The 13,026-nt window shown below is 43.0% G+C and overlaps 1 long non-coding RNA gene across 1 annotated transcript; it reads right to left on the bottom strand.

Moving 5' to 3' along the window:
- Nucleotides 1–2,641: 2,641 nt before the first annotated feature.
- LOC106725168 lies at nucleotides 2,642–12,237 on the bottom strand. The gene is made up of 4 exons (XR_001361037.1): nucleotides 12,137–12,237; nucleotides 4,519–4,594; nucleotides 3,406–3,489; nucleotides 2,642–2,730 (listed from the first exon to the last, which is right to left on the bottom strand). It is a non-coding gene; the product is annotated as an uncharacterized LOC106725168 (long non-coding RNA).
- Nucleotides 12,238–13,026: the final 789 nt, after the last annotated feature.

The following is a 13,026-nucleotide window of genomic DNA, read 5'->3' as shown; positions in this document are numbered from 1 at the left end:
AGGAACAACTGTAATAATCTAAAAAATAAAGATTTAATTTAAAAAAAAAAAGAATCTCACCCTCTGACTTTAACCTATTTTTTCATCCTTCATACTCCAAATTTGACTATTGTACTATTTTGTCCAAACTCTCATACTTTCCCCATATTCAAATCTCTAAACACTCTATTACCTTCAGGTAAAATAGCCATCTTCACCTCCACCAATCAAAATTTATCTAAACATCAAAACCCTGCTAAAATGCTCCCACCTTTAATAATTCTAATTAGAAAGTTCTTCCAGGATACTTTTTTTTATCATTTAGTTTTGGACATTTAATTTATTTTTACTTACTGATTTTTAATTGAGATATAACATTGTATGAGTTTCAGGTTTCACCATGCTCATTGACACACTCATATACTGCAATAGTTACTCCTGCAGCGTTGGCCTACATTTCCGCCACCTCTCTTAGCAGCTTTCAAGTATAATACAATATTGTTAGCTATAATCACCATGCTATACATTAGGAACCCCACCCCTACCCCCCCAGAATATTCATCTTATAATTGAAAGTTTGTACTCTGACCATCATCTCCTCATTTCTTCCAAATCCTCAGGCCCTGGTAACCACCATTCTAATTTCTGTTTCTGAGTTTGGCTTTTTCAGATTACACATATAAGTGATATTACACAGCATTTTTCTTCCTCTGACTTATTTCATTTAGCATAGTGCTCTCAAGGTCTGTATTGTCACAAGTGGCAGAATCTCCTTTCTCAGGATGGAATAACATTCCATCATGCGTATATACCATATCCTTATTACCCATTCATCTCTTGACCAACCCTTAGTTTGTTTCCATATAATGGCTGTTATGAATAATGCTTCAATGAATATCCTGATTTTATTTCCTTTGCATATATACCCACAGTGGGATTGTTGGATCACACGGCAGTTCTACATCTAATTTTTCAAGAAAACTCCATGGTGTTTTCATAGTGGCTGTATCAGTTTATATTCCCACCACAGTGCATAGGGTTCCCTTCACACCACATTCTTGCCAACACTTGTTATCTCTTGTTTTTTGGATGATAGCCATTCTCACAGGTGTGAGGTGATACCTCATTTTGGTTTTGGTTTCTCATGATAGTTCTAATTAGAAGTTTCCTCTCTCTCTCTCTCTCTCTCTCTCAATGTCCATAACATATTACCTTGTAGGTCTCTCTGGTAGCATAATGGTCCCCAAAGCTGTCTACACCCTAATCCTTAGAATCTAACCTACAAGCATGGCAAAGGGACTTTGTAGAAACAACTAAGGTTAGGAATCCTGAGATAAAGTATCCTGTGCTATTCAGGTGGACCCAAAATAATCATGTGAGGTCTTCACAGCAGAGAGCTCTCTCCTTCAGGAGTCAAAGAAATGTGGCAGAAAGAGGGAGCGACTGGAAGCATGAGAAGGACTCTCACTGCCATTGCTGGCTTCACAATGGAACTGCACGTGGAAAGCATGAGAATGAAATGAGTCCTGCAAAGACCAAGGAGCTTGTAGAAACCCTGAGTCCAAGACAGAATTGCAGTCCCAGCTGCCACCTTGATTCTAACTAGATGTTAACTTTGGAATCCACAAAATGCCAATCTAAAGAGCATTAAGGGACATTCTGACATTATAATGGAACTAGAGGCCCAGTGCACTAAATTGGTGGACAGGTAGGTCCCTAGGCCTGGCTGGCGATTAGAGCCGATCTATGGGGCCTGGGGCCTGTGGGCTGGGGGCAGCTCCTGTGTTGAACGTCTGCCCCCTGGTGGTCAGTACGCATCATAGCAACTGGTCATTCTGCCAGTTGTTCTGCTGTTTGGTCAATTTGCATATTAGGCTTTAATTATATAGGATTTTACTCAATCAAACTAGAAATTACAGCTAGAATTAGAGATGAAGCAGGCACTCAGTCTCTGTGCAGAGTTAGGAAATGTGAAAAGTGATGGGCATAGTGACAATCAAGACATGGAAATGCATTGAGCTCATGGTAATGGTGTCAGTAGAGATAGAAACATAAACATGTGTTTTCTCCTCAAAAGAACTAAGGAGGTGGGTGTGTGTGACCCAGGCACAGGTCAATTCACCTTTTCTTCCCATTTACAAGACACTGGGCCTATAATCAATCACTATTTTTAGGAGGAGTGATTAAATGGATGGGAATCTGCAGAAAGCACATGGTTTACAGAATTGTTCATCACAGAGGTTATTGTAACCAGAGAAACATATTGTCTTCATTATGGATCATAAGAAAACTTGCTCATTTCCATTGAATTTTTTGGCTGTGATGCAATATTACTTATGTTTTTGCAAGATGACACAAACGGTATCTTGGTGAACATTTTTGGAAAGGGTTCCTCATTGGTGAAAAAAGGCAAAGATTTTCTCTGGGTGACTCTAAATCATGCTAGATTTCCTTTCACAAATTTTTGTTGCTATCAATTTGGCCTGTAGGCATTTCTGGGAACATCAGCATCACATAAGAAATCACCGTATTTCTGTAGGTCATGTGAAAGCCTGGGGGGGATAAGTCATATTTCTGAAAAGAGAGGTCATAAGTGTCATGGGATGTTCCAAAGGGACTGCAACCTTTAACAATTTCAGAAGCCTTGCGTTGGAGCCTTAACTCAGGATGCACTAGCCTTTTATTCCCAGTTGAAACGGTAACATGGCCAGTGCTTCATGGTCCTGAGAGTGGATGGTCATGCTTGACCTTCTGTGGCAGGAGAGAGTTAATAAAATAAACACACACACTTTTTAAAAATGATATTGTGACTGGTGAAGACCAATGAAATAAGCCATCCTTTCTTTTTGCTCTTAAACTTTTTAACAAACTTTCCACAATGATGCTCATTTGACCTTTGTAAGACAGGTAGATGTAATTCATGGTAAGCGGGTAAGCAGAATTTTCTGATCATGTGAGACTCAGTATAAAGAAACAAATACATAATTTCAGCCATAATTACCGAATGGCCATCAGGCTGACAAACAACACATGCTTAAATCCTTTAGTGGCACTCGTGACTCCCAGAATAAATTCCAAATTCCTTCCAGTAGCTTTGTGATCTAAACGCAGTCTAAGCCTCCAGGTTTATCTCTAACAGGGTTTCTTAACCAAGGCACTTATGACTTTGGGGCCAGATAAATCTTTGTTGTAGGACTGCCCTGTGCATTGTGGGATGTTTAGCAGCACCCTAGGCCTCTTCCCCACACTCAGTTGTGGCAACCAGAAGTCTCTCTAGGCACTGACAATGTTTCCTGGGGTCCCAACTCCCCCCTGGCTGAGAACCACCAGTTTATAGTATTTTACAGCCTTCAACTTGACCCTCCCGCCATAATGAACTCACGGTTTCAGAGCACACACTGTTCTTTCTCCTCTGTGCTTTCTTACCTTCCATGCCCTGGATGAGTGCAATACTCTCCCCCTCCTTCATGCCCAGTGCACTCCATCCTTCCTCAGGGCTAACTGAGAAGTCTGAGGAGGTAGGTAGAAGAGTTGAACATTTGCTTGTCTGCATCTCATTAAGACATAAGTTGCAAAAGGTCAGGGATCATTACTGAGTTCTTCACCAGGGTGTCCTCATTGCCTGGCACGTATTATGTGCACAATAAACAGTTGTTGAAAAAACTAACATTTGAGCCCAAGCAAACATTAGTCAAAACGAACCCAGTGTTACTTTAAAAACAAAAAACAAACAAACAAACAAAAAAAACCATTTCCTTGTATGGTTACTATGATTTTAAAAAATAACCTTGGAGAAAACCTAGTATAACATGTCAAAACACATCACTGTTTCAACTCAATTCTTCCCATGCTTTTGACCTTTATAAATCTTCTTAGTGTAATTCATTTTATATTTAAAACCTATATTTTATCACAGTTTGGCAGATTCTGTTTGCTGCCTATTAGTACAGTAAAGGTCACGTCATGAGATGAAGCCTGGTGGCAGAAAACACAGTAATTTACCAACGGGAAACAGGAAAAGTGGCTTCATTTCTTATGTTGTCCTACAGCTTTTACCTTGGGGTTGATTTTTAAGTTATTATTCAAACTTGAAAAATTATGTTTGGGATGAATTCTGGAAAGTACACAAAAGAGAAAAATTACTTAGAAGTTCAACTCTAAAACCATTGTCATTTTACACAATTAAATAGTAGAAAGGTGCTTAAAATCCCTTGGTGTCAAGGGATTTAAAAAGCTGCAGAGTAAAAGCTACTACTTAAATAGGTACAGACCCCATAGGCTATCTATGTGTTTTTACTTTGTTCCTTAATACTAACATTTTCTTTCTAATGATAAAGGAAAATTATTTCTGACACTATTTTATGTCAGATAAATAATTGTTTGATGTGCAACAAATTGGATACAAACTACAGTCCATTCTTGATAGTGCTGTGCGGGACCCAGGGCCATGCTTACAGTAATTATCTAGGAGGCACTGATTCTCATTTCAAGGACTTCTCTATTAGAAACAAAGCAAAGTCACCCATCAAAATGATTTACTAAGTGTGCACTTTCTGAAGCATCCGAGGAGGGAAGCAAGGACTGAAACACAGCACTGGCTTGGAGAACTACTAATCTGGCAAAGGATAAAAGACATGTACACAAAGAATTATACTTTAGAAAAAGCAACACAGGCATTAAAATAAGCAAAATGCCACGTGAATTTGAAGACAATAGAGACAATATCATTCTGTGTGTCTGAGTCTTATGCTGACTCTGTGTGTGTGTGTGTGTGTGTGTGTGTGTGTGTGTGTGCTTATGTCTGTGCCTCTGGGTGTTTGTAAGAGGGTTGTTTCAGAAAGCAGGGCATTCTAGATTAAATAACGTGTTTAAAGCAATATTTATATCAGGCATATTTTGGTAACAGTGAGCAGAGACTATATTTGGAGGTAAGGACTAGAATATTTGGTGCCATACATGTCACAGTAAAGAATGTGTCTTCACCTTGGTTGACAGTCTTCACCACATTTGAACAATACTTTTCTCTATCACACTAGTATTGAGTCATTCAATAATTGGTGGTAGTGAGGTGGGTGTGTGAGGGGTAGAGAAAGAGGGAGGGAAGAAAAGGAGGAGATGGGGGCATTCACTAATATGGAGCCACTAGACATGTTTATATCAGAATACTATAACTCCAGCTATATTGAATAAATCACCTGATTCTAAGGAACTACAATATATATTCAAATTTCGCCTCTCAAATGTTTCCCATCTCAAACAATTTGGTTCTTGACTAAGTTGTTCATGAGAAAAAATGTCTCTTTGAACAAAACTTTGGTTCTCAACCTGACAACCCTTTCATGCTAATAGGTCAGCATGACAAAAAGCTTCTCTCAGGCCACAAAGAAAAGAAAGAGAGAATGCAGTCAGTTTACCTACCGCTAAACCTCGGGTTGTTAACATCTCAGGAAATTTTGCTGTGAATATATGTTTAGTGCTTTTTGCTTTTGTTGCTGGTGAAATGGATGATTAGCACAATTTTAAAACATAAAGAGGCCATCACAAGTGCTAATGTTGATAAGGATGTGAAAGAAACAATGATCACAGGCCATTGAAAAGTTAGAAAAACTGCTATTGATTTGGATAAGCAAAAAGCAGTTAACCCCTGACAGCACTTCAGAGGCAGTGATATCTGAAAAAGCCAAGATGCCCATGCCGACTATCTAAAAAGACACCCCTGGAATGAGAGCTGAAAGTGATTCCTTTGGGTTCTGGAACTAATTAATTCATTTTACAGTATTTCTAGTGGAAAAAAAATGATTTGTGTTGTTGTTTTTTAACAAATCACTTTTCAAACAGCCTTGCAGAACGAAGTAAGTTTGAGAACCGAGGTTCCACTGTACATGTTAGAGTCTCCAAAGATAGGGACCCCAGTAATCTGTAGTAAGGTCTTTGGCCAAATACTAATTTATGTATATGTAGGTGAAACCTAAGAAGGTGAATAAACAATTCCTGGAGCTCACACACAGCTGAGAATCTCAACTGCAACCATATGGTCTTCAGCTGAGCTTTCAGATGAGACCACAGCCCTGGCCAACACATGATTGTAGCTTGAGGACAGAGCTGGAAACAGTGGCACCCAGATAAGTCAGACTCCTGACCGTCAGAAACGATGAGAATATTTATTGTTTTAAGCTGTTAAGATTGTCACATAGTAGGAGATGACTCCTATTGGCAATAGATAAGCTCCTATTACTCCTATACTATCACATGGTATTTTAATTACTTGTACATCATTTCCTTCTCAATATTATTGATTCCCTCAGGCAGGAATCACTGTGTGTCTCAGTGCCTAGCTCATGACTGACACATCACTCCCATGATACTGATAGTAGAACTAAACTTAATTGAACTATTTATCAAATGACCATCACAGTGTTATTTAAAGTGGAGATAGACTGTCCTGGTTAAAATTTTCCCACTTCATTCACCCACTGTGCGATCTTTAAAAAGAATCTTAATCTTCCTACAAGTCTGTTTCCTTATCTGTAATGAGAATGATAATAGTACCTACCCCACGGGGTTGTTGTAAAGCTTAGATGAATTAATGTCTTAAGGCCTTAGAACAGTACCTACCACACGGTTAGTGTTCAATGAATCTTACGTATTATTTCTTATATATTCCTGGGATCAATTGAATGAAGGAACTCAGGATGTATAATTTGTAATGACATCAAATTTATGTGGATTGCAGTGCTCTAAAAAGCAGTCATATATTTTTAAATTCTAATTCCCTTCCACAAATATTTTAAAACACCCAACTGTGTAACCAGGTACTGCACTAGGGGTTGAGAGAAGAGATATGGGTAGGTCACAGTCACTGCCCATAAAAAGGTCTTGTCATTGTCCTCAAAGAGGTTACAGAGATGAACACCGAACCCTGCAAGTGGTATGTTGGAGCATTCATAGGGCGCTCTGTGGGGAACAAACGGGTGGCACTTTACTCAAACTGGAGAACGCTCTTAAGTACAGCGACAATTGAGGTTTTCCTTACATGACAAGCAAAAGCACCCAGTAGAGAAGAGGAAGGAGGGTGCACCAATGCTCAGGCATCAAGGCATGAAAATGTATGGTGGGTTCACAGAAATGCAAGCCGTTTGGTCTGACTGTAATGGAGTGCCCGGGTGGGCGTGGTGACAGCACATTTCTCCATTCCCTATACTCTTTCTGATTCATGTGAAGGAATGGGTGCCTTTCCTGATATTTCTAATTTCCAAAATAAAGTTAAAATCCCACATGTTTTAGAATGAAGCAAAATCTTGTTATTTACAAAGAAATAAGAATTAAACTAGCATCATACTTCTTATCCATGAGACCAAATGCTAGAAGATAATGAAGAAATGCCTACAAAGTCCTAAGAATAAAGATTATGAATTTTCACACTCAAGGGTAAAGATAAAACAAAAACATTTTCTGATACATGAGGACTGAGAAAGTATACTACCCATGAACCTTTATGAACATCACTTGAGCATACCCTAATATAACATAAAACAACACACAAAAAAGAGAAAACTTTCTGATAAAAAAAAACAGTATATAAACCATGCATACATTTCTCCTGATCATCCTCAGCCATCACCAAAATGATGGTTAAAAGATTTTATTTATACATGCAAGTATATATACTATGTTTGCATGTATAAATAAAATGGTATATATATGCCATAATATATAATAATAAAGAAAATGGGATAGGGAACATAAAGACATCTGACCTATGACTTACCAATGATAGTGATATCATTGTAATTAGCTAGTTATTAATATCTAGAGGCTCAGTGCATGAAATTTGTGCACAGGCGGGGGGGGTCCCTCAACCCGGCCTGTGCCCTCTCACAATCTGGGACCCCTTGGGTAGGGTCCCTAGGCCTAGCCAGTGATCAAGGCCTATCGGGGCTTTCCTTTCCTCGGCTGCTGGCAGCTGGCCCTGTCCCCATCACTGCCACTGCTTGCCATCTGTATGGTGCTGCCCCTCGCTCCCCCGCCACCACCGGTCGCCTTCCTCTGTGGGGGACAGGCATGGGGTGTGATCACTTGGCTGGCCTGGGCCTCCCTCTGCAGGGCAATCACTGGCTGGCCCCACACACCCATCACAGCATCGCTGGCCAGTGGCCTGGGCCTCCCTCTGTGGGGCGATCGATTGTGGGGCCCCCAGACAGATTGCTGTGTAGAGGGAGGCCCTGCCCATTTGGCCAGGGCTCTGCAATTGATCGCTGCATGAAGCAAGGCCACGTCCATCCGCTGCAGGCCACCGGTTGTTTAGCCTAGGCCTCCCTCTGTGGGGCGCTCGATCTCAGAGCCTCCCATCAATCGCCCCACAGACGGTGGCCTGGGTCTCCCTCTGTGGGGCAATCTTGGGGCAATGGTGGGGCCCCTGAGATGAATCACATCGCACCCGCCTTGGCTGGCCTGGCACCAGTGTGTGTCATTGCGTGGTCGTCCGGAAGGTCGTTGGAGCGGTTGTTCTGCTGTTCGGTCGTTTGGTCGATTTGCATATCATGCTTTTATTATTATAGAAAGGAAGGCCAGACATTATAGGCATGTCATTTGGGCAGCTTCACCAGGAAGCTGCAATTTCACACTCCCCAGGGAACACAGGCTCATTCCCTGCAGATCACTGTGGGGGAGGAGGTTCAGCAAAAGGAAGATGGATGTATGCCCAATAAAGCTGGGATGACATAGGGAAGGTACGTGTTTGCCAGCTACACCTGGGAACAGAAATCATTGGCCAGAATGGGCGTGGTCACTGCAAGCATGCCAACATTTGGGAACACATAATCCCCTAAACAAAGGAGTGTGCTCTCTTGTTGCTCTTGGTTGTCTTGTTGCTCTTCGCTTGTGGCTTGCTCTTTGCTTCCTTGCCTTGGTCCCTATGATGTACGGCCATGTGGACCCCACATGCAGTGGACTGATGGACTGCAGCAGGACACAAGCTAAGCCAGCCTGATGCTGGACTGGACCTGTATCCAACATGGAAAGGAAACTCTGGGCCCTGGCTCTGATTTTAGTTCTACTGAAACCCAGCCTACAATGATATACTCTTAATATACTCTTCTATGACTGGACTAAGGAAAACCCTGGGTGTAATTCCATGGAAATAGAGCTTTCACCATATCTCATCCTCCCATGGGGCCTCTGTAAATGCTTATTCCAGTGGTACCCCAAGAACCCCACTTCCACAAGCAACCAGGGAGAGAGCCCCTCTCCTATCCTGTGACAACAGCACTGCAAACTAGACATAGCAGTAGCTTCAGTATGATAAGGAAATTATTTTCAACATAGAATTTTTGTTCTCAGTAAAATTATTGATCAAATGCCAAAGTAAAATGAGGACACCTGCAGATAAACAGGGATTTAATAAAATTTACATCCAAGTGTTCTTTTTTAAAGAAAACTATTAGAGAATGTGCTCATGTAAAATCAGGCAGAGGTCAAGAAAAATGAAACAGTAAACCCAAAACAGCTGAGTAGAAAAAGAGAACTTTGGGGACAGAATATGGGGAACTCTGGGATGCTGGAGGCCTCCAGGAAAGAAGAGCAGGAGAGGAAGAGAGAGAGAGAAGGGCATTTAGAAAAATAACTTAAGTGTGTGTATTTAAATTGGGGTAATATTTTTTCTTTTTTCATTCAGGAATTTTTCCCTAGCCCCTTGAATTTAACTGTCTCCTACAGGTGGTTAGAATTTTTTAGAGAATGAATGCAGAAAAAAATAGTTTATGGCATGCAAATTAGGATTATGCAGCAAGAAAATAATCTTGCAAGCCCAGCTTCTCTCTTAAAGGACAGTCCTCCATTCCTGTACGGGTCACTTCACCTGACCAGGTGCCAGGCTTACCCACCCAGAACAGAAGTCTCTGTCGGACAGGACTCCAGGGGGCGGGAGATGTGGTGACAAGTACAGTGGAAGGAAAGGAACTGAGTGGTCAAGAGGACTGTCAATAGTCTCTTCTGGAAGAGGAGGGGCTGTGATAGCCATGTAGCAGAGGAGCCGGGGCTGCCCCACACCGACCGGGCACAGAAGCCTTGACTGGCAGGACAGCCTGGTCCAGCAGAGATAAACCTGGGTGTGTTCATCCAAGAAATGAAAGGCTCCTGAAAGGGAATTGTTACACTTATTGGATCAAACTTCACTTTAAATGAATGGGGACATTTTATTAATTTCCCCCCACTCCCCAGTGAGTGGGGACCTGGAAGGAAGGCCTGACTGGGTATAAATAAATATTCCCTATATATGTAAGTCACGGTACTAAAATTTTGTGACCTGCTTCATGCTGGATACATGTCCTTTAGTTGCCAAGATGGTTTCCTGTCTGTGATTAAAATATATTAGTTTCCTTCCCCATCTCCGTTAATTTCGCCCTCCTCCACTACTACATTAGAAAACAGATGGAATTAGTGCAAGTGTACCTTGCTTGAATGAAATGAAAATCTAAATTCTCCAAAGAGATTTGCTGTTTAGGACAAGTGTATGAAAACGCAACACTGATAACTATTCCCCCCTCTGCACCCCACCCCTTCTCATTTCAGTCAGGGGCAATGCTTCTGCCCAGGGCTCAGCTCATGCTCCCAAACAAAAGACAAGCCTTCAGAAACGCTGGTGCAACAGGCTGCAAGTGTAGCAGATAAGCAATGACCTCATCATGCATATTGCACATGTGTAGGAAAACACCAGCTCTTTCCATCTGTCCATCTTTATCTGCAGCAAATTGATTTCACAACTTGTACACATGTGAAATGCCAAGCCCCATGGAAAAATGTTTGCCAATCCTGCTAAGCCTCAAAGTATCTTTCCAAACAATGGGAAACTGTGGAGTCAGAAAGTCCCAGGCGGAAAAACAAGCTCGTGGTGAGGAGGAGGGGCATCCGTGCCTCCTCGTGATGCAATGAAGGCCTCCGTCTGCCAGGCACCGCCCTGCTGGGCAGGCATACCCTCAACAGCAAACGCAGACCCAGGCCCTGCCCTGGGGGCTGCCAGTCCCAGTCGGGGCGGGGGGGGGGCGGTTTTTTTTTAGGACCGGTGCACGCTGCCGGGTGCACAGGTGTAAGCGACTTCAGGCAACATTCATTCACCGACAGAGTGCCTCTGAGCCATCCAGTTGGTTAGAGAATGAGGGGTTCTGATTCCTTAAATCATGCGGTTATTCTATATGAATAAGCAGTTTTTAGAGTCAGAATATAAAATTTAAGTGAAGTAGTGAACAAAAGGTGCTCCCGAGTTCTCAGGAATCGGTCATTTGAGCATCAGTTTCCCCTCATGACGTGGCCTCGCTCCTTTCTCGGTTCAGTTCCCGGTTCTCCCAGGACCTCTGCTCTTGGCTCCTTAGAAAGGCGCCCCCCTCCCGCGCCTCGCGTGGGCCTCCAGCTTGGCTTCCCCCGCGCCCTCTCTGCACACTCCCTCGTGAGCACACACACACAGGCCTCGGCTCAGAGCTCGGATCGAATTGGGAAGGCTGCCAAGCCCACATCTTGCCTGACCCGTCACCTTCATTGTGTTTCCTGCCCCACGCCCGGCCATCATACCTAGTGATCCCACCGGCTCGGAGCTCAGCTCTTCCAACAGTGAGCTCACTCTCTCTACATCCCACCCGCTTCCTTCCCATCTGCCTTCGTCCTGGCCCCAGCGCGCTCTGCTTCTGCATAAACCACAGGCGTCCTCCTGGGTCCCCACTCGCTCCGGAAAGAATGTAACGCGTCCACTGTCCTTACAGCTACATTGGATCCCAGAAGTTTAACGTCCCCTTTCAGTTTGTTTCCTCGGCATAAAAATGGAGATAGTGACAATTGGCTGCAGGACCGAGACTTGGGTCCAAAAACATAGCATATACAAAAGCATGTTGGAAAGTAGAAAGCCATGCAAAAACAAGATGTTAGCCAGTAGCTCGTAAACGTTAATATCTTTTTCATGTGCGAGGTTATTGACATATATACATACAAATATGATAAACAGGATTTTGTCGTGCTGAACAGCAAATCGTATTTATACAGCTGAGTACCCAGGAAAGTATGATAGTATTTACTTTTGGAACAGTGAAATGGAGGGTGAAGAGAAGATTTTAACCATCTCCCTGAAACCTTCAAGACACACACACACACACACACACACAGATGCACCTACTAGCTGTATGTCACGTTCATGTATGACTGTAAACCTGTACAGCCACATGCCGGAACTGACTCCGGCTATAGTTCTACCGAGTGTTTATAAACTGTGGGCTACAATCGCCCCAGGCCTAAATGCCCCAGCCACATACTGCACAGCCTGGGGTTGCAATCCAGAGACGACGGATGAAATCCAGGAACCCAGGAATGACGGGGGGCAGGCCTAGGTGAAGGGCACCACCGCCCTAGCCTCTGCAGATGCACACACTTGGGGATGGACCCGGTCCTCCCACCTTGTGTGTGTGCTCTGATTAGTTCAACTGCTCTGCCTGTGGCTCCTGCCGTCACCACACCCACCACATACTTTCGAGAACACGGGATATTCCAGTCTTTATCACAAACCAGATGCTTTGGGTCAGGGGTGGGAACCAGATCTGGCTCTCAACAGAATTTCTTACGGCTTGTGGGGCAAAGTAGCAAGACGTTGCAAAAACTGTTAACATTTGCACTCTTGCAAAAACGTGAGGCCACAAAAAGTGTTCCTATTTCTCTCTGACTCACTATTTTTCTTTTTTCACTCTGCTCCTATTTGTAGGGGTGTTTTTCCTCAGTCCAGACTCTGCCTGTAGATTTTTGTGTGTCCATGTCTTTGTGGTTTTCACCACTTTTGGGTGGGATGGGGGTTCTGCAGAATTCTCCGCTGGGAATAGTCTAGATATGGGACAGGGTCTCTTTGCATGGCTATTTCTCATTTCCTGTTTTTACTGAGGAGGTATTGAGTGCTCTGAGTTTTAACTCCATGTCTTCAGCACCCCATGCCTTGGAACTTCCCTCCTCTGGGCTTCCTGGACAAGATGCCTGCACTCTCACCCCCCCCCCCCCCCCCCCACCTTTTTTTTCCCACCG

This window comes from Myotis brandtii, unplaced genomic scaffold (genome assembly GCF_000412655.1).
Source record: "Myotis brandtii unplaced genomic scaffold, ASM41265v1 scaffold140, whole genome shotgun sequence".
Lineage (NCBI taxonomy): Eukaryota > Metazoa > Chordata > Mammalia > Chiroptera > Vespertilionidae > Myotis > Myotis brandtii.
The sequence above is the reverse complement of the archived record's forward strand: the minus strand, read 5'-3'. Positions and strand labels throughout refer to the sequence as shown.